At 42.7% G+C, this 14,078-nt stretch overlaps 1 protein-coding gene across 7 annotated transcripts in view; it reads left to right on the top strand.

Annotated features, from left to right (window-relative positions):
- The window catches only part of ADGRF5 (adhesion G protein-coupled receptor F5), a 113,147-nt gene that overhangs the window by 38,631 nt on the left and 60,438 nt on the right, over positions 1–14,078 (top strand). Inside the window, exon 1 of one of the 7 annotated variants that reach the window (XM_005696379.3) lies at positions 1,006–1,329. The exons of 2 other annotated variants lie outside the window; for them this stretch is intronic. The gene's annotated coding sequence lies outside the window, so the exon portion shown is untranslated. Of the gene's footprint in view, positions 1–1,005; positions 1,330–14,078 lie in introns of those variants that run through there. 4 more of the 7 variants (XM_005696375.3, XM_005696378.3, XM_005696380.3 and 1 more) reach the window with 4 other exon arrangements.

Consider the following 14,078-nt stretch of genomic DNA (forward strand, 5'->3'; position numbering starts at 1 on the left):
CATAATAAAACTGAGTCTCAGTGAGGTCTCATCACATCTCCAAGGCCACATAAATAGGAATCAGTGGCCCTATGGTTTGAATCCCTGCAGTCTGACTCTGGGGTCCTTGCACTGACACACTGTCCTGACATTAGGAGGGTATCTCTCAATGCAGTCCGGGGATGCCCTTTTTACTAGGGCACTTATAATGCAGATTCCTGGGCCCTAGGCCAGGGTCCATTCATCAGGCTTTCTGTGGGCAGGGCTTCAGAGTAGGAAGTTGAAGAGTATTCCACACAGAGAGATGTTTAAGAACAATGAGGTGACCATTTGTCACTTCCCATCTGTGTTCTGACCTTGGGCAAGTCACTGTTTCTCCCTGGATCTTGGTTTCCTTGTTTGTAAAATGAGGATGGATAGGTCACTTTCATCTCAGGAACTCTAATTCTAATTCATCTTCATTTTTTACTGCAGTGTAATTGCTTCATCTAATTCATGTTTAAACCCAACAAATCAGCTACAGCCTGCCTTTTTCCCATGTATCTCCTTATCTTTAAACATTAGTATTAACTGAGACAATAGGTTAAATATTACAGAATTTGTAATTTGATGCACAAATATTCACAGAGTTCCCCTGGAAAATCTGGAAGAACTACATATCTCTGAATGTGGTGTATTTGAAGGGCAACCCTCCCTAAAACCCAGGGCTAGGACCAAATGATTTCATTAGGTCTTCCCATGTTCAGGACTTTTAAAATCTCTGATTTCTTGGTGCTGCTAGAAATGACGCTGATTGATAATTTTAATTTTCCTTCCACTCTGAAAACACAGTCTCATTTAGTGGGCATCTTTCAAAGATTTAAACCAGGCATCCTACACTGGCCATAAGCTCAACCCCATTTGCGGACTCTCTGGTTTCGTTTTCTGAAGTTTTTTCTCTGAAGAAAGGAAAGCAAGGATTAGGGGCTTTGGCCAAACAAGTCTGGCTACTCAGTGAATAGGTTTCCAGATAAGAAGGATCTGAAGGACTTCCCATGGGCGGGAGGGAAATAGCACACACCATCTGGGGAAGAGGACCAGGAAATCACTTCTTGTTTTCAAACAGCGGCCAGCCGTCGGGGATGGCTGTGTGAGGCTGGAAGGACCACAGCAGAGAGGCACCGGTCAGAGAGGAGGCTGAGCTTGGCTCGGAGCTCCCAGTCCTGTCTGAGCCCTCCTCATGAGCCCAGCTTGGCTCACCCTTCACCGAGCATGAGGCTGCGGGGCGAGTGGCCTTGTAGCAGAGAGCTGGAACTTTGTTAGACGTCTGATTAGAGCCGGAGCTGGCCTGGGGACGACGGTGCTGGGCAGGTAACAGGCATTTCTCCTACTGGGGTTTGTCTCTCTTGGTAGCAAGACCTCAGGGGCACCTAGGTCACTCTGAGGCTCCTTTTAAGGCACTTTTCAGTTACAATCCTCTTTTCTGTGGCTGTGACTTGCATGTTGCGAGCACAAAGCATGGCTGGCCAGGGGCATTGGGCGTGCGGCTGTTGGTCAAGTCGATGAGACTGTGTTTAGGAAGATGGAGTGTCAGGCAGTGAGCTGGGGTGCTTTTAGGATTTCCTCTATAATGAAAAAAGCTTTCCGTTTTCTATCTTTTTAATGAGTTTTCCCATCCCTGAGCCAGAAACTACCATAGAGACCAGAAGGTTCGTGAATTGCTGGCTGTGGATCTCCACGCCAGGCAGCCGGGGAGGCTACCCTGCGTGTAGCAGGAGGTGTGCAGGTATTCTCACATCCTAGGCAGTCTGGAAACGTAAAATGCAAGCTACTCCCTTCCTCCCCCAACTACTGAATGGAACGGGGTTTGCAAGTCATCTCTGGGAAGGAGGTCAGATAAAGCACTGGGATCAAGAGCAGGCAGGCTTGCCTCAAGTGTTCTGGAAAGGAGGAGTTGCCCTATGGTGTGCGGTTTGCTTCAACTGTGTTTTCTCATACTTTGCAGAAAGCCGGCTCATACCCCTTCACTGCAGCTCAGTTTTTCCCTTCATAAAGAGCTAGTGTATCTGGACTTTCATTTCTGAATGATGCACGTAATGCATGGTTATATTCTTACTATAACAGAATATGTCTCACGGTTTTTCAAACCCCACATGCCCTGTATGCATTAGTTTCCTTCCCTCCCCAATGTTATCCAATCAATTGTTTGCCATCTATCTTACCAGTTAAGTGACTGATTTTTCTGTCTTCCCAGCTCTTAGGGCAAGCCAGGGCATTTAGGAATACAAGAAATTCTTTTTGTCAGATCCATGTATTGGTCTCTAACAATCCCTTCCCCTCACTGCAAAGAAAAAAATAATACATGGGGAATGTGAGCAGTTGTTTTAATATTTAGAAAAGCTTGAAATAGTTTTTTTTTTTTTTTTTTCATTTTTACCATTGTTGTTTATATATTGGTTTTGGCTTGAACAATGCATAGTATTTGTAACAACCTCCCACGGATTAAATTCTAGATTTGTCAACTAGTAGTTTGGGATTCTCTCTTGAAGTCCATCAAAGGTATTTTGTTCTGGAAAAAAAAAGAAGATTAACTGAATAGATGGATGGATTTATAGATACATAAATGACAGCTAGCCAGCTAGATTAAGTAGTTGGCTCTAGGGAAATGGGGGGACAATGGGAGAGATTCCCTTTCTTAGTGAATAATAGATGTATTTAACATGTGGGTTCACTTTCTATTTCTTTTAGCTTTCTGTAAAAAGGTGACCTTTAATTTTTTCCTTCTATTCATTATTATGAGACAAGTGAATTATAAATAAAATACTGTGAACAAATGAGTATGGGTCATGGAGAGAGGATTTGCAATGAAGTTACACATGCAAGGTCAAGTCTAAGAATAATCACAAATTACTTTTCAACGGCTATTAGGCATTTTCTTACCCTTCCCAAGGTTTCTCTACTCCGAACTAGAGGGCCAGTTGGCCCTGATTTTGGACATTCTCTGGTGCTTTCTTGATCATCTTGTTAAATTTGCCCATGTTGATTCTTTCTCTGGGTATTTTGATGAACATTTCACCCCGCTGCACAGTGCTAGCCCCTGACAGAGACCTCCTTCTCTTTCAACTCACTCATCACAGGTAAAGCAGGTAGCTTGTTCCCATTTTATGAAATACGAAACTGAGAGGCTCAGAATTCCAGGGGCACTGGAATGAGAAGAAGCCTTTCCAACCAAGAGGCTGATAACATCACGAGAGTGAAAATCATACAGAGTAGAGAATGAATGTGATTGGCTGGATTCTATCAGTTTTGGAGCAACGTGGGTTTCCAGTTGTGCTGAAAGTCTGTCGGTAGATTCAGCTATTGCCTGGTCCAGATTTGAGCACATTCTAACACCTGCCGTTGATTGGCATCATCCTCAGCAACTTAGCAAAAGAAAATGGTGCCCAGACACTTCCCTGGAACAACTGAGTGAGAATCTCTAGGGAAATCTCATGCTGTTTTGCTTGGTTGGTTTTGTTTGTAAGTCTCCAAAGTGATTCTTTTACGCAGCAAAGGTTGAGAATTGAGTCCAAACCGTAAGAGACAAAGTCTAAATAGTGAAGCAGAAGTAATACTGCTTCAGGTTGCTCAGAAGTTGGGGTCAGACATGCCAGCAGGGGTGAGCATCTTGTTTTAGGATCTGGCTGCGGCTGTTAATGAGTGGAACGCTGCCCCCCACACACACATCTGCAGGTGAGAATGAGGAGGCAACCCCAGCTCCCCAGACATGGCCCTATCTTTCAAGTTTCAACTGGAACCACCCCCTAGCTTCCATACAGAGTCACTGGCTCCCTGTCACTTGCAGAGTTTACAGAATCTGATGAAATGTTCCAGGTAAACAGGATGTGTTCTTCTGCTGCCAAATGACTATGGGTGGGAGGGGGTCATCCTTTTATTCAATGTCACTTTAACATGTGTCTCAATTCCCAGAAAAAGAAATACTAGTTATCTTTTGCCTGATCTGCCACTTTCTGGATTGATCTATATAGATGGGTAGAAAATAAATCAGAGTTGGGTTCTTGTTGTTGTTGTTTTTCAGAGCTTTTTTTTTTTTTAAATCAGAAAATGTGCCCCTAGAAAGCTTCCCTGCCAACATTCCTCACAGAGTCCAAATTAGTATCGTTCATCGCTGTAATCTTTGTCTCTAAGTGGGGGCCCTCATAGGCTCAGGTTCCCCCATGTCAGGGACTTTCAACCCAGAGTAGCTGCTTTAGGAAAGCTAGTTGAGTTAAGTATCTGTGTTCACTGTGGGGACGCTATGAATTCACACGGCTCAGCATTTCAACTCACATTGCCTGATTATGGTGATGATGGTTAAAATAACTGGAGTCTTGCCCGTTTCCTAAAAGATAATCACAAAACTGAAACCTTTAAAGTCACAGCTTAGTAGAAGCATCTATACTGATAGATGTGCAAAGAGCTGTGGAATTACAAAGACAGAGAATCCTTTCCTTTAATCAGTTTATACTCATAACTGGAGGCAAAGCACTGGTCCTGGGGATTTTAATAACAACAGGTAATGTTTACTGAGTACTTACTTTGTGCTAGGCACTGTGTTCAGTACTTTACAGAGGTGGTTAAGTCATGTAGTTATTTCAATAATCCCATGCCTCAGTTTCTATTATAATGCCTAATTTATAGACAGAAGGACACACAATTTTAACTAAGCTGCCCGAGGCACAGAAAGCTGGCAAGTAGGCAGTCTGACCAGTCCATATGCCTAATAACTATGCTGTGCTACAAAAACCACAATAGAGCTACAGAGAAATCCGCATGCCAGGGCCAGAGAAGCAGCCAAGGAGGGAGATGCGGTGTATTCCTAAGAAAGGGTAAGAGTTCAGATTTAGCAACAGAATTGGCTATTATTGTGTGACTTGGGGTGTGTGATTTAATTTACCCAAGTTTCAGTTCCTTCGTTAGTGAAATGGAGATAACTGATAGTTCTAACGATATAGGGTTTAAGGATTAAAATGAGCCTGGCATATCAAGTACACCGTTTAGTCTAATGACCAGCATATAGCTGGTGGTGCTGGTTTAGTCGCTAAGTCGTGTCCGACTCTTGGAACCCAAAGACTGTAGCCCGCCAGGCTCCTCTGTCCATGGGATTCTCCAGGCAAGAATACTGGAGTGGATTGCCATTTCCTTCTCCAAGGGATCTTCCTGATCCAGGAATTGAACCCAGGTCTCCTGCACTGTAGGCAGATTCTTTACCAACTGAGAGAAGCCTGGCATATAGCTAAGGCTTGATAAATGATAGCAATTCTTGTTGCTACTAAGGAAGTACAAAAGACCTGAAATAATGAGTAAATCTCAGAAGGGAGAAATGGGGCATTTCAGGTTGCCAAGAATAGTGTGAGAAGAAGTTAAGAGGTAGCAATCTCTTCAACCAATACTTAGTGTTAATATTTATGATGCATTTTGCAAAAAAAAAAAAAGGTACAATAAATGCTTGTGAGTAGGTCAGCCAGCCAGTTCTGTCTCCAAGTGGTACAGAAGAAAATTGTGTCAGAGCTGGGTTTCATTCAGTTGTGGTAACCATGCTTGCCAGGTGAATTAGCCCAGATTTCCTCTGAGCATTTGAGAATGTTTAGAGTATCTGACATAATAGCAATATATGCTACGTATAGAGTATGGCATAGTAGCAATATATGACAAATAGTGTTCTAGGCAAATGAACTGGCATATGGTATTGGATATTGGACAGAGAGGGAAAGAGGAAGGTTCAGGAGGTTGCTGCAGTCCTTCTGGTGATAATGCTTCTGAGGAGATGATACCATCCACGCCAATATGGCGGCCGAGGGAAAGAAAATGCGGGCACTGGAGGTATTCACAAGACTGAGCGAAGGGCTGGATTGCTCATTCCTACCCTCAAGGCTTGTGACCCGGAATACCTGTGGGGTTGTGAGCCTGGGAACCTGGAGAAAGAAGCCAGCAGTTTGTAAATCTGGGAAGAGATGGGTTAGGAGAGAAGAGGCACATTAGTTCTGGATGAGCTGAATTTAGACCCAGGTGGAAATAGTGCATTTGGGAAGATGTTAGAAAAGTGACTAAGGTGGAAATAAAGTCTGAGGGATTCTCATATAAATGGATAGTTAAAGCTGTACCCTAAGAGTGTCAAGAGAGATCAGCCAAGGACCCAGGGGAGGTTTGCAAGCCTACACTCAGATGGTGTAGGATGAGGAGGACAGAATCATAGGAAGAGGGAAAGGAGAAAAGGCTGAAGCGAAGAGAGACCCCAAAGTGAAGTGAAGGAGAAAAAGGGGAAGGCATGAAGGAGGAGCAGCTAAGTGTTGTCAGAAACCAACAAGAAACCAGGAAGGACGAGGATTAGTGAATATCACACTTTAGAAGATGCTTTTCATGATGAGATGAGGACAAAAGTCAGACTATCCAGATTAAGAAAATCTTGGAATGGCCATGACTTCCCAGTGTGCTATATTTGGGGGGAGGGAATTTTAATCTGTAATATTTAATTAATATGCAATATTTAATCTGTAAATTTTAATCTGTAGTTTTTTTTTCATTTTAAGTAGCACACACACATCTTTTCTTCAAAATAGGCAAATAATTATTTCTATTGAAGTATAGTTGACTTACAATGTTGTGTTAGTTTTTGTTGTACAGCAAAATGATTCAGTTATACATATATATATATTCTTTTCCATTATAAGTTATTACAAATTATTGAATATAGTTCCCTGTCATCCAGTATTCTTAAATTCTACCAAAATGCCTAGGGAGGAAAATAGAAATTTAAGAGAAGTGAAGTCATTGGCCAAGGACCCCATGCCTGATGTCAGGGAGATGGAGGAACTGGGAGGTGGGAAGGGAGGGAATACAAAGATCTAAGAGGGTCCTGCCAATTACTAAAATGTTGGAATAGTTTAAACCACGTGGTAAAGACATAAGTGCTACCCTGGGGCCCCTGGAGGGTCTGGAGTGTTGCCTCCAGTCTCTGCCCCCATCACTCAGTCGCTTGCCTTGGGCCCTTGGGCCCAGGGCCTCTGTTCTTGCAGTGACCAGAGATTGCTCTGATTGGCCCATTATTGTTGCTATTGGAAGACTCAGTATCATTTCAGATCTTACCTCATAAAGAGTAGGACCACAAAACTGTAAGGCTTGGACCCATGCCCAAGCCCTTGGAGTCTCACAGCCAACCCCAGGGCCACCCTCCATGGCAGCTGAAAAACACCTCAGGCATTGTCTTGCCAGGGCTTAGGAAAACCCTTCCACGTGGTAAATGAAAGTACCAAGATGGTTGAGACAAGAACAGAGTTAGGAACTCACTGGTTTCATGGAGATGGCAATCTCCTGCTCAAAGGTTTCAGGGAGATGGCAATCTCCTGTTGTAAAATCCTCCAGTGATTTACAACAAGAAGGATGAAAGGTTATCAACGCCACACACATGTGCGTGTGTTTTGGAAAACTTGACCCCATTGTGTACAAACAAATGTTCCTCTCTAATCTGATAGGACTGAGTTACCCTGACACAATGCTTCTCCTGAACCTTATTTTAAGGCAAAGGAAAATGAAACAGGAAAAAAAATTTTTTCAAGGCAGTTCTTTTATTGGTATTGTGTTTCGTGTTTGTGTTAAATAAATATTTAGTTTATAGTTCTGCATGTGCAAGGGAGATTCATCTCATTAGATAAGGTCAGCAAAGGCAAGTCATCACCTCTTGCTGTTGAAAACACAGATTTGTGAAGGCAGGCTGTTAGAGGAGTCCTTGAGGGCTTTTAATCTGTACTTCTGCACTCCAGGAGGGAGGTTATTGGTGCCATCCTGTCTTTATTGCAGTCTTGAGCAAAGAATAATATGCTCTTTTCTCAGTCACTAGTCATGTCTGACTCTTTGTGACCCCATGGACTGTAACTCACCATGCTCCTCTGTGGGATTTTCCAGGCAAGAACATTGGAGTGGGTTGCTATTTTCTTCTCCAGGGGATCTTCCTGACCCGGGGATAAAACTCGTGTCTCCTGCATCTCCTACATCTGCAGGTGGATTCTTTACCAACTGAGCCACCTGGGAAGCTCACGTGTGCATGCTAAGTTGCTTCAGTCATGTCTGACTCTTTGCAACCCCACGGACTATAGTCTACCAGGCTCCTGTGTCCCTGGGATTCTATAGGCAAGAATACTGGAATGGATTGCCATGCCCTCCTCCAGGGTATCTTTCCAAACCAGGGATTAAACCCAACTGTCCTGTGTATCCTGCATTGGCAGGCAGGTTTTTTATCACTAGCACCACCTGGGAAGCCCATAAAGAATAATAATCTCAGTCAAATTTTCAAAGAAAGTCCTGAAATTTGCTACTACCATCCATCATCTGCATTGAGGAACTCTGCTTTGAATTATTCTCTAATAGTAGAATAATATATATGCATATTTATTTTTAGTCTCCCATCTAGTCTCTATTTTGATCAAAAGTACATGACTCAGGCATATATATATGTGTATATATAGAACAAAACGTAAGAAGATATACCTTTGGCTTCGTTCAAAGAATACAATAACCTGTTCAGTTGGTCAGACGCAGGCCACAATGCATGCTTGCCTTGTTAGTGTCCTAGCATACAATGCAATTCTTTTGTTAAAAAGAAAGCCATGTATATAGCACCACGTTCTGTGCATGATCTGAAACCAGGAAGTTTACCTATGGGAAGAATTGCCACTCTTTCTCTTCTACTTTTTAACAAGATTTCTTGTGTTCTATGTACCTGACCTCCTGTTTATAGTTGAACAAAGCAGAGAATCTCCAACCAGGATGTAGTCATTTTCCTGAGCACTGAAGGGTGGGTAGAACTGAATATGCAGCAATAATGTTGAGGCAAAAGGGCAGGAAAAAAAATGGAGACTCAGAAATCAGGTAAATCACAGGATTACTTTGGTTTTGCCAAACAGTGAAAAAGAGTTTGAGCAAATAATTACTCTTACATCTCAAAGATTAATTTTCATATTTTTACCTTTGAATGGACAATGGAAAAATCTCTTGCACTATTTTATTTATTTATTTTACTTATTATTTAATTATCAATAATCCATTTTGCAAACAAGTAAACCAAGTTTCAGAAAGGCTAAAAAAGAAACTTTCAATTCAGGTTCATATCTGAAGGCAAAGTCCCTGCTTCTCTATTCACTATTGCCTATGGGGCTGGTGGAGTCAGTGAATAAAACATCAACTGTGAAGGTTTGACCACAGTGTTTTTCTTTCAATGTTTATTTAAGTATCTGCTTGCATTTTCTGTCCCCCTCCCTTTTTTTCATAGTCTTTTTGTTATTGTTGTTTTATTTTTATTTACTTATTTATCTTTAGGACATGCTATGTGGCTTGTGAAATCCTAGTTCCCCAGCCAGTTATCGAACCCCTGTACCCTGCTTTGGGAGCTCAGAGTCTTAACCACTGGACTGCCAGGGAAGTCCCAGACCATAGTCTTAATTTTAAAAGCAAAACTACTCCTAGCTCAAGATCTGTCTTGCCTTATTTTAAATGATGAAAAAGTTACCAGCTTTAGTCGAGAAAATGTGATAGATGCTTATTAACATGCCAGATCTGAAAAATAAGATCCAGGTCATGGAGGGCCTCCAGCATCAGCAAACACCATTGTCTTTGTTCTGGAAGCAGTGAAGAGCTGAACAGAGGTAACAGGTGTGAAGAGTGCTTGCAGAAGGCCAGTCTTGCATCTATGAGGATGGTAGGGTAGAGAGGAAAAGAAGGGAAGCCATTGCAGTGGTACCTGTGTGGGGCAGTGAAGGCTTAGCTAGCAGAGTCAGTCAGAGGTGGAGCGGACAAGTGCAAGAGAGAGTTATGATTAGGCTTGGAAACGTAATGAGGTTACAATGGATTTGAAATAACTGTGAGAAACTTTAGACTGTTTGAACAGCAATGGGACCATCAGAGTCCATGTCTTTCACCTCAATTTTGAAATCACCAAGGGCCATCAACTCCATGGCTTTGCCAAAAAGAAAATTGAGATGCAGAGGGGTGAAGTGACTTGCCCCAGATCATGAATGAATCAGTAGCAAGGTGAGGCTGGAACTCAGTTGCCTGGACTAGGGTTCACGTAGAGAAAGCTTTTCACTTGTTGATAACCCCCCAAGAAGATCTCTAGCCCAAATGGTACCTTTTTCCCCAAGAAACAGATGGCTAAGTTTATAATTTTGTCACTACTACCTATCAGCTCTTTGACCTTGGTGAGTTACTCATCCTTCTAACCTTCCATTTCCATATTTGAATATGGAATAATTAAGGATAATTTAGTGATATTATAGGATTAATTGAGAGGGTTAAATGACATAATTCTTGAAGTGCCTCTTATAGCATTAGGCCTGAGACAGATATAATAGCACTATGAATACTGAAATAGCTCTAGGCCTGAAACAGATCTAATACCCGTGATCTGTAACCACCACCATCACCGTCATCACCATCACCATCATCATCTTTGCTGATAATTATTCTCCATCATTATACGACAAATGACTTGTCCGACTATGGGACAATATAGTTGTCATACATTGTCCGCTATAGGACCATATTATTATCTAGATTCTTTGAAATCCTTAATTAATCTCTTTAGCCCTGACTAATTCAGCTCCCAGCTGCCTTTGAGACACACAGCCATTGCCAGGTCTTAGTTTTGTCATCTAAAAAAATTGGACGTGTGTGTGTGTGTGTGTGTGTGTGTGTGTGTGTGTGTGTGTAGAGGGCTGGGGGTAGTATTTAAATGAAAGGCAAATTCTTTTTCTTTTTTCCTTAGCAAATCATTTGCTTTAAATTTATTTTTAATTGGAGGATAATTACTTTATAGCCTTGTGTTGGTTTCCGCCATACAGCAATGTGAATCAGCTATATGTATACATAGATCCCCTCCTTCTTGAGCCCCCTCTACCAACACCCCATCCCACCCCTCTAGGTCATCACAGAGCACCAGGCTGAGCTCCCTGTGTTACACAGCACGTCCCACTGGCTATCTGTTTTACACATGGTCGTGAATATATGTCAATGCTACCGTCTCAATTCATCCCACCACTTCCTTCCCCCACTGTGCCCACGAGTCTGTTCTCTACCTCTGCATAAAGATTAATTCTAATCTGTCTTTCAGTTTTAACTGTGTATGTTTTGTGCTATAGTCAGATAACCCATTTTTTTGATTTGCATAAAAACATTCACAGTATAAATAATAAATATTGGGTAGCAGACCAGAGGGTCAGACTCATACTTCTTGGGTGATAAAAAATAAAAAGAAGTATCATTTTTATTAAATTCTGTATTAGTTTTCTCAGAGTGCCATAATAAAGACCTGCAGACTGGGTGACTAAAAACAGAAATTTATTTTCTCACAATTCTGGAGTTTGGAGGTCAGAAATCAAGGTGTCAGCAGAGTCGGTTTTTTCAGAGGTCTTTCTCCTTAGCTTGGAGATGCTGTCTTCCTCCTGTGTCTTCACGTGGTTCTCCCTCTGTGTAGGTCTGTGTCTTAATCTCCTCCTCTTATATAAGATGACTGTTCATCATCTCTCAGCCTTTGGGCTAAGATCAAGTATAGTATCTGTTCTTATAAGGTCACTGGTCATATTGGATCAGGGCCCCACCCATATGACCTCATTTTAACTTAATGACCTCGTTAAAGACCTGGTCTCCAAATAAGGTCACATTTTGAGCTAATGGGGGCTGGAATTCAACATATTAGTTTTGGAGGGCACAAATCAGACCTTAACAAATTCAACCATGACCAGGCTTTTTCAAGCTTCATGGGCACAAGTCTCTAATCTCCACAACAATGCTGCAAGGCCAGTACTGTGATCCCCATTACTCATATCAGGAAACTGAGCCTCTGTGGGGTTAATGTTTCACCCACAATTAATAAGTGGTGAAGCTGGAATCAGAACACAGGCCTGTTTGGCATCAAAGTTGGTGTTCTTTCCACTATAGTCTATTACAGGAAAGAGGGAATCACTGGGGCCCTAAAGCCATTACATTCATTTTTTTTCCCAAAGCAGAGCAGAAAATAGCTCTGCCTTCCCTTGTTGAGACTGTTCAGGAGAACAATGTGCTCTCAGGGATGGTGGCCGAGCCTTCATCACAGCGGTTGGACAAGCTACCCTTGGTAACGTCCACTAAGGGCTCAAGGGACAGGTAAACATCACCCTTTGGGATGTTTTGTTCCCTTTAAACAGGGATAAGCCTCTCCACCTATGGTCTTCTCCTTTGCCTGAAATTCTCTTTTCTTTCCCCCATCACATGTTTAAGCATTGCCAATCCTTCAGGGTCTGGTCAGTGACCCTGGTCACTCCAAAATCCACCCAACTCCCCCAGGCCAACTTTTTCTAGTCATCTTATTGCTTCACACTGCAGCTCACTTTCCCCACCAGGCTCATCTGTCCGTGGAATTCTCCAGGCAAGAATACTAGAGTGGGTTGTCGTTCCCTTGCCCAGGGGATCTCCCTGATCCAGGGATTGAAGCCAGGGCTCCTGCACTGCAGGTGGTTTCTTCTCTGATTGAGCCACCAGTGAAGCCCCGGAGACAGGCCCAAACGGGGGCAATTCTTACTGTTATTTACTAGCTGGACAACCTGAATAAGTCTGGTAACCTCTCTGAAAGCCTTCATTTTCTCATCCATGAATTAGGAGGAAACACCTACCTCTTAGTCTTATTGTGAGGCAAATTAAGTGAACGAACATACTAATAATTACATTTAGGGCAGTGTTTGGTACCTAGTAGACATTTAGTAAATAGCATCTTTTAAGCTCACATTTTTCTTTCAGTCTGTTTCATGCTTTCCTGATATGATTGAGAGCATTTTTGAGACAAGGAACATAACTTATTTCATTTCATGCATGCTTAACTTAGCACTATTTTAGGCCTATGGAACGTTCTTTGTCATGTTGTAACTGTGCACCACATTTGATACTACGTGAAATATATGACACAACCTCAAGTAACAGCCTTGGCTGCTGAATTGCATCAACTATTGGGTAGATGACCTCTGAGTCTATACTCCCATGAATCCATTCATTCATCCACCATTGATTGATTGCCTCCTAAATGCATCCCCCCTAAGATTCTGTTTCTATGTAATTTCTTTAGTGGAGAGAGGACTATAGGCTTGTGATAGAAAGTGCCAGGAGTATGGCTAGGGCAATGGGATGCTGAAAGCAGGAGCCTTGCAGACCTCAAACCTCCGTCTGCATCAGAAACAGCTGGGGTGGATACAGCCACCCTCTCACTCCTGCCCCCACCAAAAATGCTAATTCAGTTGATCTGACATGATGTTAAAACAACAAATGAAGAGAGGAAGCAAAGAAATTCCCCTGGAGCTTATTCTAATGCGCAGCCAAGGATAAGAACCATTTAAGCAGATGATGCTCAAATACTCCAGCAAGCTTCCTTCTAGGGTGGTGCTACCCAGGGTGATGTTAAGGGGAGAAGTTGTGCTTGGACCCAAGCCAGAAGCAGAGACCTGAACTGGAGGAAGGAGGAGGCACCTGGGCAGAGGGTAATCAAATGTGGGCATTCTTTTACCTTCTGCCTTCTTTCTCCCCAGGGGGAGCCAAGGAGAGTATTAAGGCTGGGGTCCCCAGGGAACAGGGGCTGAGGACACCTGAGAGCACAGCAAGGCAGAGCTGTGTAGAGCTTAGGAATCATTTTCAGAACAAGCCTCACTATTACCCTCTATATACTAAGCTTGGAATCACATCTTGATGATGATATTGGGTCATCAGACCTCACAGATAAGGCCATTTCATGAACAGTCTTCGTAACTTGCAAGGCGTACAACCTCTTGACTTCTCCTCCCACCCCTTCAATCAAAATTGGGCTGCTCAGAGCTGATGAAGGGATAGAGACCAGTTCATTTGAAGCCCTGGTTGTTCAGAAGATTTAGGAGAACAGTTCCCTGATGTGTTTCAGGTCAGTTTCACAATGAATGTTCCTGGTGCATAATCCCTCTGAGAGAGAATGTGGTTTAAGACCGCTTCAAGTAATCTAGACCTTTGTCCTCCAAGAGCAGTAGTGCTGAGAATCACTGCCACTTCTTCCCGGCATATGATGTCAGAGTGCTTTGTTCCCCTCCCCCATCTTCTGA

The sequence above is a fragment of the Capra hircus genome, chromosome 23, assembly GCF_001704415.2.
Source record: "Capra hircus breed San Clemente chromosome 23, ASM170441v1, whole genome shotgun sequence".
NCBI lineage: Eukaryota > Metazoa > Chordata > Mammalia > Artiodactyla > Bovidae > Capra > Capra hircus.